The sequence below is a fragment of the Geospiza fortis genome, unplaced genomic scaffold (assembly GCF_000277835.1).
Source record: "Geospiza fortis unplaced genomic scaffold, GeoFor_1.0 scaffold196, whole genome shotgun sequence".
NCBI classification, from domain to species: Eukaryota; Metazoa; Chordata; class Aves; order Passeriformes; family Thraupidae; genus Geospiza; species Geospiza fortis.
In genome coordinates, this window is record NW_005054487.1 from 21286 (window position 1) to 41292 (window position 20007).

General features: G+C 42.2%; 1 long non-coding RNA gene across 1 annotated transcript in view; it reads right to left on the reverse strand.

Moving 5' to 3' along the window:
• Positions 1 to 19874, reverse strand: part of LOC115948718 — a 20186-nt gene extending 312 nt beyond the window's left edge. The window contains exons 1-2 of the long non-coding RNA XR_004082505.1: positions 19401 to 19874; positions 878 to 1264 (exon numbers count right to left, since the gene is read on the reverse strand). This is a non-coding gene — a long non-coding RNA (uncharacterized LOC115948718). The remainder of the gene's footprint in view (positions 1 to 877; positions 1265 to 19400) is intronic.
• Between the last annotated feature and the right edge of the window lie 133 nt (positions 19875 to 20007).

The following is a 20007-nucleotide window of genomic DNA, read 5'->3' on the forward strand; positions in this document are numbered from 1 at the left end:
TAATTTTCCCACTTTCTTCTTAGTTCTGCGTTAGTTCCAGTATAAAAACCATCCCCTAAAGCCCAAGGCATGCAGAAAACAAATACCCTGACAGTTTTTTGTTTCCCAATAAGAATAAAATTTTAGTTGCATATCTTCATGCTTGTTTCAGCTAGAGTAGAATTAATTTTCTTTGCAGTGGCTGCTGTGGGGCTGTGTTTGGATTTGTGCTGAACACAGGGTTGATCACACAGAGATGTTTTTGTTGTTGTTGTTGCACAGAGCCAAGGCCTTCTCTGCTTTCTCTGAGCCCCACTGGTGAGGGAGCTGGGGGTGCCTGGGAGGGTGGGAGGGGACACAGCCAGGACAGGGGACCCCACTGACCACAGGGACCTTGAACTCCTGGAGAAGGCTGAATTCCTGCCTGTCCATGGGAAGCAGGGAATTAATTCCCTGTTTTGCTTTGCTTGTGCACATGGCTGTTCCTTTCCCCATTAATCTGTCCTTATCTCAGCCCTTGATCTTTGTAGCTTTTGCCCTTCTGACTTTCCCCCCCCAGTCCCACAGGCATGGGAGTGAGCAAGGAGCTGTGTGGGGCTGGGCTGCCAGCTGGGGTTAAACCATGGCAAACTTTTTTGTTGGTTTCCCTGTGGAGAGCCACATATATCCTCAAGGATAAAATCTGATCCTTAGAAAATCACAGAGTCTCCTGGGTTGGAATGAACCTTAAAGATCATCCAGTTCCACCTTCCACTAAACCAGGCTGCTCAGAGCCCCATCCAGCCTGGCCTTGAACATTTCCAGGGATGAGGCAGTGCCACCTTCCCTGGGTAGCCTGTGCCAGTGCCTCCCACCCTCCCAGCAAGGAATTTCTTTGTAATATCTAATCTAAACCTACTCTCTTTCAGTTTGAAGCCACCTCCCCCATTGTTCTGTCACTGCATGCTCTTGAAATAGTCCCTTCCAATGTCTTGTCCTGGAGATCCTTGGTTTCCGTCATCTTCTGGTATCCTGAGACCTGAAGTTATCCTTCAAACCTGGAATTATCCTTCAAGTAAATTTCAACTGCCATCCCAGAAAAGGCTTAAATCTCCTGCAACATTTGAAGGTAATTTTGTTCTCTGTTGGAACTACAAGGAATGGGCACAAATGCATGTTTGACGTTTTGTCAGGTGATGTTTGTTCCTAGCACAAGAAGTTAAATCTAGTTTAGCCACATATTGAGCTACATCTTCAATCCTCTGCAGGTGCTGTGTGCAGGTCACAGGATTTCCAGGCACAAAACCTAAAAGAAAAAGAAATCTATGACCACTTAGATCTCTTCCTTCTTAGCAAACACTTACGAAGCACTAGAAGTAAAAAGTGTAAGTATTTTAATAACCATATTAAGACCTTTCCTACCTTAGGATTACTACATTACTTTGTGATGGCAGAAAAGCAGATACTGACATCCCAGAGGATGGAAACAAGAGGCTCAATAATTCGTCCTCCTTATTTAAAGGAATCTTCAAAACCACCGAGAATTGCTGTATCAGTGTCAGTGGGAACACTGAATTTATAAAGCAGACTGTAATGCCATAAAATGTATATCTAAGGCATCTCTGCACGGCTAGGTGAAGCTGAAAAAGCAAAAAAGCTTAATTAAATAATCCAGCTACTTAATAAAAGAAGCATGGTGAAGGCCTTGTGGCATGAGCTTCACCATGACCTGGCAGCTTAAAAAAAAAGACCTCTTCGGATGTTCTTCTTGATGCCAGGCGTTTCTACCTGGTGTGGATGAACCTACCAAGCTGAAATTACCCTTTCTCTGGCTGGATAGCTGTAGGTAACTGGCTAATTGCAAACCTCAAACGGCATTGTAATTGCTTGAGAGTGTTTGTCAATTTGGGAATATTTCTGAAAGTCCCTAGAATTCTGAAGGAAAAATAATTACCTAAGGGATTGGTATGTGTTTATGCTATAGTTTATGTCATTTGCCTCTAGATGGTGCTCTCACATTGAGATGAAACAGCTTTTTATCACACCTCTCAAAATTAATTAATAATGGCTAAACATTTCTCTCAAAGTCAAAATTGTCAACGTTTTCAAAAGAGCAAGGAAAAAAACTTGCTGGAATGCATATGAGTGTGCCATGTGGTAGTTTCAGATCACTGATGTCCCCCAGATGGCTTGGGGAAGGGATTTTAATTCTAGGAAAATCAGCACTAAAGCCACACAGTACTTCATAGAAAAGGTAAAAAGTAAAAAAAAATTTAAAGCATTTGTCAAATAATACCTTTATGGTTAAATAACATAATTCCAAAGGGGTGATCATCCAGCATTACAAACTGGAAAACAAAGGCAAAGGGATTTAGCAGTGAAGCTCAATGTTTTACTGTAAGGACAAAGCCCACTGTTGCCTGTGTGGTTTGTACATATTTCTACTCAACATTGTCCTCCACATGATGCAAGCACTATGCCGAAAGTAGAGGTGATTTAAGTGTCTCAGAGATTTCTCACCATGTCCATTGTGTTTGAGCAGGGGCAAGTTTTTACATCATTTACAAATGATGTGAATTCTTCTGGACCCTTTTCTATTTTCAACAAGCAAGTCACCTTACTCGTGCACATTCCTTTCCAGGTGTCCTTCATCAGTAAGAAGCTCTCTCAGTCCCACCATTTGCTCCCTAATTCCTCTGCCATGTGTAGCTGTGACACACACAGGAGCATTTTGGTTAACAATGAAACAGAGGAACATTTTGGAGGCCAGCACTGTCTTGCTGATAAATGTGAAATTGAAATTGACTTTTACAGTGTAAGTAGTTTTGCCTACTTTTTGTAGTTACTTAATACCCATCCTAAACTTTTTCTTTTTTTTGCCCTCTCAGCCCTGTAGAGACAACTATGCAGGGCTCCTCTGGTTCCTTTCCTTGCAGATTTCATCTGGTTCCTTTCCTTCTAGGCTCTCATTAAACTAAGTCCTATTGAGACACACCAGTCTTTATTCCCTTGCTTCTTTTCCTGGATTTTAAGCCTCTGTTCATACCAGCTGTTCAAGTTCTAGGTAAAATGGAACGCCCAATTGCTCATGAGGAAGGCAGGATGTGGCTGTCACTGTTCCCACACAAAAAGAGTGTATTTGTTTTCAGGCAGCACAAGATCAGAGCTGTAAATTATACAAAGCTGGCATTTACTGTGCCCTTTACCTTTAATACACACATGCATTAAACAAAAGCAACAGAGTCTCCAGTCTGTGCTAACCCTGGTTAATAAAGAAAAGAAAGATGAAACTTGGAGATTGTGAGAGATTCTAGAAAATACTGTATGAAGTGTTATTTCCTTTGTGAGAAATCCAGGCTCATGAGCTACTCTTCTTAGTCCACATGACACTGCTGGTGAATAAAGCTGTACAGAGAGAATGCTCAAGAATATTTGTTCCTTATGGCTCTAGGATTGAATTTTTTTGCTGTGTGACCTGGCCTTAGGAATAATTTAACTTCTGTTCTCCAGTATCTGCCCCACTAACCACTTTTCAAATCAATCGCTTTACAGAAAATCGTGGAATCATTGTAGGATATCCTGAGCTGGATCAAGATCATCAAGTTCAACCTCTTCTGCCTGAAATAATTCAAAACACTAAATCACCTCAACATAGTAGAATTGTAAAAGCATTCCCAGCAAAGCTCCAGACAAAGTTCTGGCACAAGAAAAAATTTTATGCTTCTTGCAAAGATAAAAGACATCTTAAATCATGACATCAAATTTTTTCATCTTTCAGAATTCAAACACATCAGGAAATTGGTGCACACAGAATTGTGAAAATCCATGCTCCAATATTAATATTCAGTGGTGACTTTGATGTTGGAGCAGCTACTATCCTGAATTCTTTGTTTGAAAAGACAAATCAAATGGAAGGTACAGGTCTATTGAAACATTTCCACTCCTCATGTAGTCTTATCTGTAGAATTACAGATCTCATTACCTAATTTTTTTAAATAAAACTTCACTAGGAATAAGGGGTACAGATTAGATTTTTTTAAACCAGAATGTCTTTAGCATGCAATGTATTGCATTATCCTCAATAACAGAAATTTTATTTCTCTTTCAGAAATGGTTCAATAGCTTTCTGCACATGTAAAACTGAGGTGGCAGATACCACTCATCTGCAGACATTGTGAAGAGGGAGAGAGCAGGAGAAAGGGAGCAGAGGTGAGAGTGAAATGCCAGGAGAAGGAAGACTCAGCAGCTGCCCTTGCACTCTCTCCCCACACTGACAGGTACAGAGCTGTAATCCATCCCCTCCCTTTGGCACAGGTGTGGAGCAAGCCCAGAGCTCACACAGGCAGGGGGATTAGTGCCTTGCAGGTTTAAGGTGCAGCAACCACAGGGTCTGTGCACCTCTGCCACGCACAGGCACAAAGCATTAATGAGCAAAGCTCAGCTGGAGCTGCTCCTCCAGCTCCTTGCCTTGAGGGATCACATTGTGCAAAGTGTGCGCCTTTCTCTAGGTCAGGGCACTGTGGTTGGTGCTGCCAGGGGCAGTTTCTGGTGGTTAACTGCTGTTAGGCTAATGAGGTGGTTTGAAGGCAGTGGGAATGAAGGAGTTGAGGCCTGTAAACCACGTCAAGAGTTGTATGAACATGATTTATGGCATGCACAGTCATTTTCTGAGTCAGCTTTGTGAATTGAATGGCATTTCTTCCCTCCTTTCTAAGAATGAGCTTCATTGTTTCCCTGAGAAGCATAACCTTAGTTTAGCATGACTCTGACAAATACTGGTGCATCCATTTCAGTGGATTCTGTTTTCTAGGGTCAGTACATAGCACAGAGCATCCTTGACTGTTATAAACATTGAATTTTTCATCAGTAACAATCTCACACATACACTTTGCTCTGCTTGTGGGTGGCTCATCACAAATATGACATGATATTCCCTTATGTGGATGGCTTTATTAAGTATACAACTTCTTGTCCACAATAAATTGGATGGAGCAAAATGAATTAAAGAAAACTGACATTTCAGCTACTTTTCTGCTCTCTGGACAAAACCTGCCCAGCACTGTCACTGTTTGCTGGGAGACAATAAATGTTTTCAAAAAGAGTCACCTTTCAGACTGAGGCAAACAAAAAATACATGTCTTGTGTGAGAGGACACAAGGTCAGTTTTGATCCCACAGAGCAGAACCAACTCAAGTCCCCACTATCTCCACTAAAGAGTCCTTAAACTACTACAGTTCTTGAATAAGTGTGCTACACTTATTTCTTTCTTCTAAATACAACTTCTCTTCAAGGCTGTAGGACTTTCAGCTGCAGCCTTTCCATGTTTTCAGTTTTTCAGGATTCATGGCTCCATTTGCCAAAGCCTTTAGGTAAACCTAAAGCCTTTAGGTAAACCTAATGCTATAATATTTTTATATGTATGTAGGACAGAGTCAGATTCAGTTTGGCTTAGAAAGAAGAGCAGCAGTCGTGAGTTTAGCAGCCTGAATCTTATTCTTCCCAGGCTGCTTAGTCTTCAGCGGTGAAATTTTCTTTACCTCAGCTTCACTACCAGTAAAACTGAAATATGAACCTCATGTTGTTGAGTCCAAGGACCCAAATCTACCAGAAAGGATAAAGATTTGAAAGCAGGTATGTGCTGGCCATTGCAATGAAGTACACTCCTCAACCTGTGATCCTGTCTCAGCCTTGAGGAGTCCCGCCCATTCCTTCAATGTGAGCAAACCAGCATGGTCACTAAAGGAATTTAATGCTTTTCCACTTGTCTTCCAGTGAGTATTCACTCTTTACTATTGAATGAGCAGAGATGGCAAGTGGGATTGTACATAAACACACACACATCTGTGACTGTGGCCTTGTTTGTATCAGCCAGTGCCATGGCACAGCAGAAAGGGATCTGCGAGCAAAACTGCTCATTCTGAGCCTGATTTCACTTCATGTGTCTTGGGAACCTAAAAGTCACATGCCATCAGCCTCCAAGTTATGAAATTATGTCTGCAGCTCTTATTAGGAAAATAGGCTTGCAGGCATCAGAAAGCAAAGAGCTGAGTTCTAGCACACTGTGAGCAAATCTTAGTGAAGCTCCAAATATGCAGTTGGCTCTTGGGTTACCTTTAGTTCAGACTCTGCAACACAGCTTTGGATGTGTCATATAGGATCCTTTCTGACTCAGTTTTGATATTTATCTTTTTCTTCCTGGCAGAAATAATCGGCTTACTCTTATTTTCTAACATTTCAAGCCTGCCAGGAAAACAAGGATCTGAGTCCTCCCTAACATTGTCACTTCTTCCCTCACAGAAGGCTTAAACATGGAGGAAACATTCTGTGAACGAAAGACTGCCTTATCCTCATAGAACAACTAGAAATACCTAAAAACCCCCCAAGTTCCAGCAGCTCTGTGGTCTCTGTTATTGTTTAGAACTTCCTGTATCAATTGTTCTCCCCAGAGCACTCTGTGACGAAGTTACATCTCTTCACCTTCCTTCTGTACCTGGCAACACTGAGAATTTCTCTCTAAGTTTTCTTTCTCACACCTATAAAACAACTTCTCTGTATTTCCCTCAGAGTGTGCTGTGCTGATTCCATCACAAAACCATTAGCAAGAAAATACATCCTGACCCATGACATTTTCCTAAAGGATTAAAATCCTAATGGATTTTACAAGAAAATTAGATCAGCTATTTTATTGAGCTTTTTCTTTTGTTTGTTAAGAATTACTAAAGAAATGTTTTCCTTCTAGAGAGCTCCACTCTACAGTGATGAATTCTGTATTTTGTGAGATATTTCTATCAACAAAATTACTGGTTCCACCCAAAATTATCTGTTTAATATTTACCAGAGTGTGCCAAGTAACAACTTTCTGAGGCATCTGTCACACTCAAAGAACAAGATTCTCTGTTTCAAGGCAGTAGTGCTTTATTTAACATCAGCAGTCATCTGGAGAATTCCAACAACAATTTTACATCTCAAATCAAATTTTCACTATCACAATCAGTTTCAAAACACAGCATTTTCATTTGACTCAGGTGAGCCATCACTGTCAAAGTTTTAAAAGAAGAAATCAGAGTAAATATGATCCAGATGGGAGTTTTCTAGACACAAGTTTTAACAAATGGGGGAATCAGCATAAATGCTTCTCTAATGCATTTTAAAATGTCAGTGGGAACAAATGAATATTTTATTACTTGAAATATGAACTCTTCAGCATTCAGCTGGGATTTTATAACTTTAAATTGCATCCAAAACCAAGTCTTCCACCACTGCCTAGGCAGTAGAAAGAGGGGGTAGAAAGGACAGGCCCTGAATCTCAGAAGCACCATATTGCCCATCATGAGGAAACCACAATCAGAAAGGGTTCAGGACCTGCAAATGAAGTGGGTTTATAAACAACACAGTATTGTGGAGAAAGCTCTGCAATAATCAGCCTCTAGTATGCAAGAATCTATGAAATTCAGACAGAAACAGCTCTGGAATAACATAACATCCCAGAGAATCTGAGGGTGGCAGCTCAGGAAAGGACAGAGGATGCTGATGGGTGTGGTGGGATTATTCCAGAGACTGGAGTAAATAAAGTTGTGAGGGTTGGTCATTTGGGTAACCTGGGAAACACTGCCAAGTGAGGCTGACTTGGTACTAAGGGGCAAGGCTGCACTAATCAAACACAGCAGCCTGCAGCATAAAACTCTTATTGCACCAAAAAGGTGAATACAGCCAAGCCCAGCAAGGCAGTCCTTCTAAAATGAATGCCCTGCAACAGGGTAAACCCTTGCAGAACTTCAAAACCAAATGCATTTGATGAAGAGATAAGCTGTGTCCCTAAACATAAATTATAAACAAGATTAGCCTGCCCAAAAAATAACAATAACAACAAGCAGTGGCACGTTTGACTGGATGGCAACACGGAGCACTCATGAAGAAATACTGTCCCAGTATGGGTGGGATAAAGAGCAACTGCAAGTTGTCCCAAAAGAAGATTAAAGAGCTCCATGAAAGAGAAGATGGGTAAAACTGTACGTTGCTTATGATAGGTGAAAGCCAAAATGAAGAAAAACCCTAACCAATGCACAAACATTTTTCAGCCTGATGAAGCTGAAGTCATCTAACAGAAACTCACTGTGTTTTGCATTATAGCAGGGGTAAAAATAAGCTCTATCATGTTGAAAAGATGGTCTCACATGTTTAAATAAGGAAAGAAGAATAAACACAGGTTTTCTCTTTATATCTTTCTACAATCTTGGGTACATGAGACTAGAAGTAGGCTTTCATAACTGTTCTGGACAACAAAATTAGTCAAAACATTTAGAAAAACAGATATATAGGAATGAAAATGTTAAAAAACACATGAGGGGAAAGCCAAGGAGACTGTTCACTGTTCCAGATGTCTTGAAGATGTGCTGTTCACTGTTCCAGATGTCTTGAAGATGTGCACTGTGGTGGAGCTCAGAGCTCCTGCCCACTGACTGCACAGACAGAGAAGCTAAAGAGAGCTGCAGTCTCACACCTCTGCTAGTGAGCCCAAAGGCATTCCCAGACTATCCATCTACACATGGATGGGAATACTGAAGAGCAGCCAAACTCTCCAGCAGCTTGACCAGTGGGGAAAGCCTAGCACTGTTCCTTACCCCCAGTATGACTAAACTCTCGTTACCTGATTTTTTTTCTAGATTCTGTCATATTGAATAGAAACCATTGTCTGGCCACAGGCTTTCAACTCTTGATTGTTTCTGCTGCAGCATTTACAATTAAAAGACAGACAAAATTGGTTTTTTCAGACTTCCAGAAAAAAAGGTGCTCCTTGAGTCAAAAACTGTGAGGAGAGAGAATTAGGCCAGCATTCCTTAGAAGGTACCTGCCTGTGTGTGCTGCAGAGTCTGAGCTATCAGATAGCCCAGCCAGCTGTGCTAACCCTGGGACTGGAGTCGGTGTCGCTGCATCCTCATGGCACTGCACTCAAACTAATTAGCTGGGTGATGAGAGATGAGGCTTCTTCAGCTTGCCAGGTGGTCTAGAACATATTGCAGGTTAGGCTGCTCTGCTCTGCTCTGCTCTCCCCTGAGCCTTTCCCCTGCTGGAGCCTGCCCGGGGGTCTCTGTGAGCTGCCTGCTGCAGGTGCAGCCAGGCCCTGAGCAGGCACCCCAGGGACAGGGACAGTCCTGGAGTGGGCAAAGGGCTCTGAGAGAGAGAGCGAGAAGAGCACAGCTCTGCCTGGGCCTCAGACTGGAGGCACGGTTCTGTTTAGTGGCATTCCTAAGGGGAAGGAGCAGACATTGCTGTGCCTGTGGCTCCCCACACAGCTGGCTGATGGTGCCCTAACTCTGACAAGCATTTGACCCTGGCAACAAAGCCACCAGGTCAGTGCTGCTGTCATGCTTTGAGAACTGTCTGTAGCCTTTTCTTCCTCCCATCAGTGATGTAGCAGACAGAGGCATTTCATGCTTCACCATGGAACTTAACCAGAGGTCGCAAACCCTGAAGTGTCTTTACTGCCACTTCCCTGATTTCTGCCTGGTGTCACCACTGACACCCAGAACTGTGGTGCTCTATCCTGACATAGTTTGTTTCTCTATTTTTCTGAGCTTTCTTGTTTTGTAACACTCGGATTGAGTATTCATTTCAATGTCTCTATCATATATTTTGTCCTAAGTTAGTGCTGCATGCTCTTACCTGCATTGTAACATAGGGCTTAGAAATTCCAGAGGCCACAGTGGTGTGGTTGTACACGAGCCTGTGCTCACAGAAGCTCACCAGAACTCACCACCTACACACCGAGGCAAAGAACAAAACTAAACATTTGGGCTCTGTGCTTGCAGTGTGTCAAGTTAATGTCCAAACAACTGCAGCTCCTTTCTCATGCATTAGCATTTACAGAAACAATAGATGGGATCAGTGTAAATCAGAGCAGCAGAAGGAGGGGGGTTTGCAGCCACAGAAAACAAATTTTTTGAAGTTGGTCAAAGCTTGGGGTTGCTTCTGCTTTTTTGGGGGGGGGGGGGGGGCTCAGACCAGATGAGGTCCCTTCCAACTAAATTTTCTCTGTGATTTTAAGAATTAAGATTCCAAAAGGTTGTAGCACCCAGTTTAGTAAGACGAAGAGAAGATAAGGGAATGAAGAAATAGGAATGAGACATGGAGGAAATGCAAGAAAAGCTTCAGCCTTTTTAAGACAACATGCAGACTTGATTTATTTCACATTCTATCTGCAAAATGGACTGCTGCCCTTCAGGTAAAGTCAGTGAATCCAAGTGCTATAGCTTTCATTTCTATGCAACTCCAAGAAACATGAAGATGTTTAACTAACGGAAATAGTTAAGCTAAATGCAGCCAATATCATGCCATGGAAACCAGGGTTTGACAGAAAAAACTCAAGTACAAAATAATGTTTTATGCCATAAGAGTTTTGGGGGAAAAAATGTCCTGAGTTAAGCAGCAATAAAGAAAAAGAAAAAAAAATCCAGTATGGCCAAAGACCAGAGATCCTGACCCTCTGTCGAATAAGAGCAGCTATTAAAGTGTTTCACAGAAGAAATGCCCAATTTGATTTCTTCTGCTGCTGAGCCTCAAAGCTCACCAAATCGATCTGAATGAGGTTTACAGAAGTGTCGCCTTTCAGGCCTCTGCCTGCCTCAGGTCCTGATTGCAAGCCCTGCCTTTCTAAGCAATGCATTCAACTTTATTCCCACCGGCTGGTCCTGCCAAGAACAGAGATAAATGTAATCGACACCCCAAAGAGCAGAAAGGTGCTGCTCTCCTTAGGAGAGTGGGATTGGTTTTCTCCCCTAGGGGAATCCTAGTTAGAAGGGGAGAAGTGTTTTCTAGTCCACATTCTGTCTTCTCATCCACATCCCTGCTCTGAAGAATTTTTTATATAGAGCCAAACAGTGCAGTAAGAGGTTCCAGAAGACTGGCACTCTGGGTGCATGGCAGCCTGCTGTCAAGGTCACTTACATGGACAATGGGACAAAGAATTAGCCCTAAAGCCACTCATCATCTCGACTGAGGACTGAAATCAGGCCTGTCAACACCCCTGTTGGCACCTTAATCACCAGATTACTGGATATTTAGGCTGCTCCAAAATGAGATCACAGCTCAGAGTTACTGCTGAGTCCTTCTGTTGGAGTAAGGACTATTGCATTTGTGATGATATTTTAGGTGAGAGGTCTTTGGATGCTGTACATAACCACTGAATTGGTGCTTAAACACCAAGCCTGACACACTCAGGCTGCAGTACACAACCTCTCCATATTCTTCATGGGCAAGCCAGGTGTTTTTTCTAACTCCAGTGCATGGAGTTTGCTGGGTTGTTGAGCATTTGCAGGCGATAGCTGCAGTGAAAGCACGTTAGATTTGACCCCTCTGGGAAGTGCCACAGCTACTGTGGGTTTGTTACAGTGTTTGGGATTTCTGAACACCCTGCTGTCTGATTAGGACTGAATGCTGGGACCAAAGCCACCTGACAGGTGTCCAATATGTCCTTAAATTGTGCCCCAGAACGCTGTATCCTTGCAACCCTGAAGAGCTGATTGCTCTGCCTTAGTTGTCAAGCCCCATTGGAGGTTGCAGCAATACTGTAGTGACATTACAGCTGCTATTAAATCACAGAGAGTAAATTCAAGTGTCTTAAATAATTTCATGGCAGTGAGTGTTACAACAGTGCACTTGGCGGAGTTTAAATTTACTATGTGGCCAAGAATATTATTTTCTGTTCTAGCAGGGATAATTCTAAGGTGAATTTAAGCAGTTCTCTAATAGTGGTTCAGCTGAGTGTAAGCTATCTGGACAAAGCCTTTTTCAGTGTTGGAATTCATACAGTTCATTGGTTGATGAGATATTAATCTTATCTGGGGTGTCTTGACATCAGTGGCATCTTGCAACCATGCCACATAAAGAGAGTACATTGCTCAACATTTGTAGATCTGCTCAGTGATATTAGTGAAGATAATGACTGGCAAATGAGCCAATATTTTCTTTTCTCAATGCTACCCTAAGTGTGGCCAACAGCAAATGCTTAAGGAAGCAGAGTGTAAGAAACAAAGGCAGGGTGTTGCTCGCCTTGATACCCAAATTCTGTCTTCCAGTGCTACTCACACGTCATCAATAAATTTTCTGGAAACTGCAAATGGCACTAAGGTTGATGGCTCCAAATCAATATCAAATATTTATTGGAACTGCAGTAGCATCTTAAACCATGTGTGGTCCCTGCTCTGTACAACCAATGGCATAAAGTAAAATGCCACATATGGGTTAATTACAGGTACTAATCCTGTTTGTGGGCCTTCACTATTTTGTTTTGCTCTTGCTGACTTGTGGGTCTCTTTAAGTTAAATAAGTTACTTAGATGAAGATCCAGAGTTTCTGAGCATAGTCTTTCTCCTGCTGCTACAACTAATTTACTCATTTAAAATTTCAAATCACATCCCAGGTTATATCACTCAATGGCTCACATGAGATTTTAGATAATAAATAAAGTAAATAAAGAATAAATCTCAGAATGGGTCCTGGGACTGTGCCTAAGAGCCAGAAGGTAAGCATACACCAGACTTTGTGCTGCTATATCTGCTGCAGATTTTTAGGAACAGTTTCCAGGCCTTGGCCAGAGATGCTGGCAGAGTAACCTCTCCACAGGCGCAATAGGAATCACTTAGCACAACACTTGTTTTGTCATGGTGTAGTTTCCTAAGGTAGGATTTGCATTTTTCCATACTTCAACATGTTAACACATGGTTAACACACAACCAGGTGTCTTCAGCAGGGATCTTGTTGTTTTTCACCTTTGAAGCTGCAATTTGCCATGAGTCTGAGGCTGTTTCTTACAGGCTGTTTGTGCTATGGCAGCCTGGAAACCTTGATGAAGAATAACAAAACTTTGTTCTGTAGATAACTACATCAATTGAGTATTGACAGTGCAGCTATGAGAGATGTATTTTTTCCTTATCCATTCAAGGATTCACACTCAAAATAAAGTAAAGTTTACATGGTTCTCCATTTCCATGTCTGGTGGGTTTTCTAAACACCTTCTCTGTCTCCACAGTCCAAAAAGTCAAAGGCACATCACAAATTATTTCAAATGTTTTTACAACTCCATTTGCTGTTGATGGCCAGTCTTCAGCTGTTCCTCATCCACCTACACATCTTTGTGTTTGAAATCCTTCCCTGCCCTACTTTCTGTTGCCTTTCCCCCTCTCTTTTTTTAATTACTTTTCTTTCTTGGCTTTTTATCTACTTGCTTTTGCCATCTTGAGCTATCTTTCCAAGTTCAGAAAACAGAAAAACACAGAAAACTCTGCAAGAGATTTAACTTTCTCCTCACTACAACCAGGATCAGCAGCTCCTTGGATCACCTGAGTAAAACCAAAATAAGTGTAACACTTTTTGAAATTACTCCAGGATGGAAAGCATGGGGCAATTAGAAGCAGCAATTAGTTCAGGGCTGTGGAGAAGTAACGTTCCTGATGACAAAGGAACAGCTCTCTGAGCTATCCCAGCGGGCAGGGTTGGCACAGGCAGTGGCAATTCATGAGCAAATCGGTGGCCAGCAGTCACAATACACCTTGTCTGCACTCAAAGGCCTCACCCAGTCTGTCCCTGGGCTCAGCAGAACAAGCAGCAGTTTGTCTTCATCCACTTTTCATTCAATGCAGGCTACTAAAAATAAGTGAACCCAATTCTCTGCTCTCCAAAGGCATGAAGGTAACTTATCACTGTGACGTGGATCATCATCTTCAGAACCTGGCTTCACCCATCCCTCTCATCCGATCAAGGCCCACATAACTCTGTCCCAATTCTTCCAGTACTGCTACTCATCCTTGAGAGCACAGTCACTATGGGGATGGAGACCCCAGGCAACAGAACAGTGCCCTGTTGTCTCTTGTGCACCTTCCTTTGGTGAGGAGGGCCCTCATCCCTGATTGCTTCAGGCTTCTGCTCTGCCCCTGTCACATGAAGTCACAATGAGTGTAATGCAACATCACCAAAAGGATAAACAGTACAATAACCACCAACAAAGTGCAAACTTTTGAAACAGTGATTATGTTCTGAAGAAGGGATTGCTTCACAGGTGAAAGCATGAAATGGCTTCCTTTGAACAGAGCAAACATGAGAAATACATTAATAAGTCTGAACCTACAAAGTCAGACAGCTCAAGAGAAAGTCTTTGGCGAAAACACCATTGAGGTGGGATGTTCTGCTTATATGAAAGTATATTATTAAAGTGTTTAATAGAACAACAGGAAAAATTGTGACGCAATCATTATGAGCAATAACAAGCTTGTAAAGTTTATGTAGTTACCCAGGGGGAGAAATGATCACCCCTGTTTTTGGGAGCCAGGTGCGATTGTGTGTAATCTTGAGGATAAATCACACAGCATGTGTAAGAAAAGGGTAACTAAAACAGAAATAGAAGGGAGAGCTGACCATGAATTCAGAAGTATCAGAACTTGGGGTATATTATGTAGTTACAAAGCATAAGAAAAAAGGAGCTTCCAACATTTTGATGTGGAAAACTAATAGAAAAAAGAGGCAAAGTGAAGTGTGAAATGAGCTGACATAAAAGGAAATAGCTACAAGTAATGTTAGTGTTGGATACATGATAATGAAAATTCACTGATAAAGTGAAGAAACACTTGTAACACAAATAATTAATGACTACCAATTAGAATTAATACTAAACGAGCCTGTAGCCTAGATTGCTAGAAATGAGAAGAAATTTCATTTATATACAAATGTGCAGTTTTGTGTTTGGGAACAAATAGCATCACTATGTGCTAGAACCTCAGTTTGACATGACAGAAGAGAAACCCAAAATATACTCTTCAAAATCACACTTTTTGTGAACTGCTGGCATGAGGCAGCTATGCCAAAAAAAAAATATAAGCCCAAGTTGCCATCAAGAGATCTGATTTCAGTAGAGATATGAAAATATTTTTTGCCATGTAAGATCTCAGTGAAACTTTACCTGGAATATTTTACAAAATTACAAATTTAATCTGAAAAATATGCTAAGATGCGCACATGGAACAGATAAGAGATTCTCTACACAAGAGAAAACTTGCAGATCGTGGTTCTTCTAGCCCTGTAGAATGAAAGCTGAAATGGGGTAAGATTTCTCCCTACAAATGTATCACTGCAGGAGTGGTTTGTTGGCTAAAAAGGCAAGTGCTGGCAGGGAAACAAAGGTGTGTATTGGCAAACTCATTCAGTCTGCAAGCTGAAGGACAATTAAAAGGAGGTTAGAGGCAGCAAAGCACAGCTGTGTAAAAGATCACCCACGGTCATTTTACAAAGGCACTTCTGTGAGCCCGTGCCTGGGACAGCTGAGCACCACGAGCCCATTCAGCTCCCTTTAATCCTCTGCTCCTCACAGAGATACCTGGCTATTTTTTTTTCAGCCAGTCTGCTGAAAATAATTGAGCAGTAACTTTTGCATCTTCAATACCTCTGAAGGTTCTTTCAAGAAGTCTATTCTGTACAAAAGTTTTTCTTTATAAACTGTTTTGTTTTAGTCATATGACCCAGAGAGCCCCATTTGTTTAGTGCATTAATGAGCCAAGCCTCACATCATCAAGTTATAACTAAACCTCCATCATTCCTCTCAAGGATCCCTTCCCCCTGCAGCACTCCTGATGGATGTCAGCCTTTCCTAGCAACTGTTTCTATCACCCACACATTTATCAATATACTCAGTGTACTAAACTATAATTAAGTGTATTGATATGCCAAAAGGCAATGAAAAAGAAAGGAGGAAATATCAAACATAAATATCATTCATATTAAACTGGCAGGGCATGGCACAGTGGTCAGTACAGTTAAGAGGTGTTTTAATTAGTTTTTTTTCAAAATAAGAATAATGAAATGAAGTTTCATATTCAGATCTCGTGGCAGGTATTTCTGCTGCTTGTAAGTGACGTGGCAAGGACGCAAAAGTAGAAATTATGTTTGTGTTTAGTCATGCAGGAAAAGATAACCATCAGCCAACAGGAAACTTGTAAAGTTCAACAAAAGAAATGCAAAGCCCTGCACTGGGGAGGAAAACCCCAATGCACCAGTACAGACTGGGAATGGAGTGGTGGAGAGCAGCTTTGTGGAAAGGCCCTGGGGATGCAGGGGGCCAGCACACTGGCTGTGAGCTGTGTGGGTAAATCCCTGGGCAGGGGACAGCAGACACACTTTTATTGGTAGTGTCCAGTGATAGGAAATACAGAATTTCCACTTAAACAAAAGAAAACCCTTTCTTTTATAATTGCAAAGGAGGTCAAACACTGGCACAGGCTGCCCAGAGTGAGTGTAGAGTTTCTGTCCTTGGATGCTCAGTGCCCAGCTGGACATGGCTCTGATGAACCTGCTCCAGGTGGGCAGAGAGGGTGGGCTAGACAATCTGCAGAGGTCCATTCCATTCTGAGTCAGTAATTTTTACTGAATATACATCATAATCCTAACAGCTGTTCCCAAACCTCAAAGAATTAGCACATTATGATGGAAAGCATAGAAAAGGTAGCAGAATGCATTCGATTGCAAACAATATATTTGTTACCCATCCTGTTTGTACACTGATATCTAACAAGCAGTATATTCAGGGTAGAATTTAAAACCCACTCAGATCACTAAATAAATATCCTCAATCAGTTATTTCATTAGTAAAAGACAAAAGAGGCACTTGACAAAAAACTATATTGACTCTTTGGAGAGTAAAATCACAAATTTTCTCTCATGAGGTGTTTGCCCTCTTTTGAATCCAAAGATATCTTTAAATGCACCAACTAGCTTTAGTCCACAGCTAAAAATAAGTTCCTGCACTTTTCCTAAACTGGTTTAACTAGTTTTGGTCAGACCCTTATCTTTGAACCATAGTGCCTCAAATTAGAAAACAAACAAGCTTTACCTGTGTTAGTTACTGCTCATACTGAAGCAGGTTCTGAGCTCCTGTAGGATGTTCCTTTCTCACTGCATCCTATACAGCACTAAGTTTGCAAATTCCAGCCTATATTACTGTGCAGTTTGGGGACAAGAGCTGTTAATGCTCATTGCATCACAAATGCATCCTTTATAAACCCCTTCTTTCCATGTGGCTGTTAGCCCCTTCCAGCGTGAGCACAAATGAAATATTACAGGAGTCTAAGCTCGCTGAACAGAACATGCCTGTGCCCTTTCTCCTGGCAGCACAGAAAGTGACATTTCTCATGGCTAATCTTTTAATTAAATGGGTTGCTTTTAGCAAGGAATTGAAGTGAGCATGCCTATGGCCTTCACAAGTAGCTAAGCTGGGGTAAACGTGTGCCTTGGTTTATGCAAAACACTTCATGGTGCGTCTGCAGATGACTGAAACAAAGAAACACGACTGCAGTTTGCATAAAAGCAGCTTTGTTCCTGAGGTATACAGTGTATATATAGACACTTAGTGTATATATTTGTAAAAAGTGAAGTTATGCACAGAGAAACAAAGTTTCCATATGAACACTGTGCCCTGTAGCGCGGCTCTAAGTCCGGCTGTTACTTGGTTTGTGTCTGGAGCTCATCCTCTCGAACCTCTGTCAGTGTCCAAGGAAGGAGATTCGGGAGCCTTGTCCAGGCAGGGGGTGGAAATTAAACATTAATATGAGCTGTCAGTAAAGGACACAAAATTGTTACAATTCTTGGCCTTGCTTAAAATTGGAGAGATATAATGAAGCAGTCTGCAAAGCTCCAAAAGGTTCCTGTGAATTAAGTAACTTGCTAGCACTGCTTAGAGAAGTGGATCAATTTAAAGATACAATCCAAATCTCTTATGTTCCCCTGATAGTGAGCATTTAGGGGTTTGTCTCACTCTCATGGGTAACAAACCAAGATTTTGCCTTGCAAGCACTTGCAGTTATTTACCTGTGGATTCCCACAACCTTGTGTCACGCTATTTCTGCGCTGGGTAATAGAGTTTCAAATAGGGTTGGGTTGGGTTTTTTTTTAAATAATTTATTCAGTGTTCCCAGACTAGGCCACATTGGTGTTGATATCTTCTCTTTCCTGCAATGAAAAATTCACAATGCTACCTTGAATAACCAGTTTGGTGGGTTCTTTGAGAAGTAACCATATGTTACTAAATTAAAATGCAAATGCATCATGATACGATGTCACTGTGACATTTTCCTGATGATAAATAATTTAGGAGAGATAAATTAATTGTGACTTTAAAAGAGTAATCTTGAAAAAAAATCTGATATTTTTTTTTATCATTATTAATAATAATTTATACTGAGAGCATCAGTTAATCCACTGTCACTGCATTATAATTTATAAATGGACTACAATGATCAGAGGATATGCTATTTATTAGAGACAAAGTTTAAACCATCACCATTTTTTAGCTGTTTTCAAAAACCAGACTGGACAAATGACACCGTTGTTCCCACACTGAAATATTGCTGTGATATTCCCCATGGCTTTCTTTTGGGGTCACAGACACATTTTACTGAGTGACTTCTGTAAAATGTACCTAAATTTAACTGCTGTAGTAATCTGAGAAACTTTAATTTGCATATTCCAGCTAGAGGTTTTTTTTAATTTTTTCTTAAGAGTTCATGTGCACTGACTGCAATTCAGTGCCTATGCTGCAATGGATTCATCTTTTCTTGGTAATCTGAAATGGAAAAGCCTCATCCCACAGTGTAGGGCTGCCTACCACATGTGAGGGTTTCCATACAACAAAAAAGGAACCCTTGGTGTGTAGCAGGGTACGACAAAATGGTAAAACTTCTCATCAGGACTGTGGGAGATTCAGACTCCAATCTTTGTCTGCCTGAGTTAGTTTTCCTATGGCTGAATGATTGGATGATGTCCCAGCTTCAGTGGGCAGGCGTTTTCCAAGGGACAGTCTGTGAAAAACTGTCCACTAGACAGTTATGATGAGGAGTTTACAGTTATGTGATTCTAAATACTCTGTCAAGAAGTACCTAGGTACCAGGTGTAACTACTCCAGAGTGAAAAAATCATGTGAATACATATCTAAAAATAAGTATAAAATAATCACTGGGCTGCTGTGGAGGATGTGAGCAGAGCTCCCGTTCTCATGGCCCTCAAATCATTCTGAAAAACCAACCTGCCCTTGCATAAGGCAAGACTGTGCTTACAACAATTCTCATATAATACCTTATTTGTACAGTACTCTGGATAGTACAGGTTGCACAAGTCTATATAGGGTGTTTCCTAATTTTAAATGCCTCTTTTTTTTTTTTTTTTTTAGAAGGAAAGGTCCCAGTTTTCATTTTATTTTGTTCAGCTGATGCATGTCCATCTATGCAATATTTAGTTGTGAAACCAATGGCATATGGTGGCAGGGCATGGCATCATGGCAGCACAGCACCAGGACATCACGTTGCACTGTTTGGTAACAGACAGTGAGGCAAGTGGAGTGCAGTGACTTTTGCACACAAATACAGCGCCTATCAATAGCAATCTGATAATCTCAAAATTGAGCTCACCACTTTGGGGGCTGCAGCGGCAGTGCGGGCTTGGTGGCTGGGCTTGGTGTTCTCAGAGGTCTCTTCCAGCCTTGCTGGTTCCACTACTCCATGGTTCCTCGATTCTCGGCCATTGGCCCGCGGGCTCAGGCTGCCCCGAGTGCCGCGGTGCCGCTGCTGCGGCCCGGTGGCTCCGTGCTCTGAGGGCCGGGCTCGCTTTTCCCAGAGCCTCAGCCGGGGCTGGAGCTTTGGAGCCGGGTTTGGACCCGCGCTGGTTTCTGATGGCAGCGTTTGGGACAGGGACAGCCAGGGACACTGCGGGGACACACGGGGACACGGCCGGCCCCTCACGGAGCAGCCGCTCTGCCCCTCAGACCGCGGGCCGGGGCGGCGGTGTGTCTGTGTGTCCGTGTGTGCGTGACCCTCCGTGTGCGTGTCTATGTGTCTGTGTGTGCACTGTGTCTGTGTGTGTGTGACCCTCGGTGTGTGTTTGTGTGTGTCTGTCTGTGTGTGTGACCCTCGGTGTGCGTCTGTGTGTCTCTCTGCGTGTGCGTGACCCTCGGTGTGTGGGGGTGCGTGCGGGTGTGAGGGGGGAGCGCGCGGCCCCCCGCGCGCGGCGCCGCTGGGG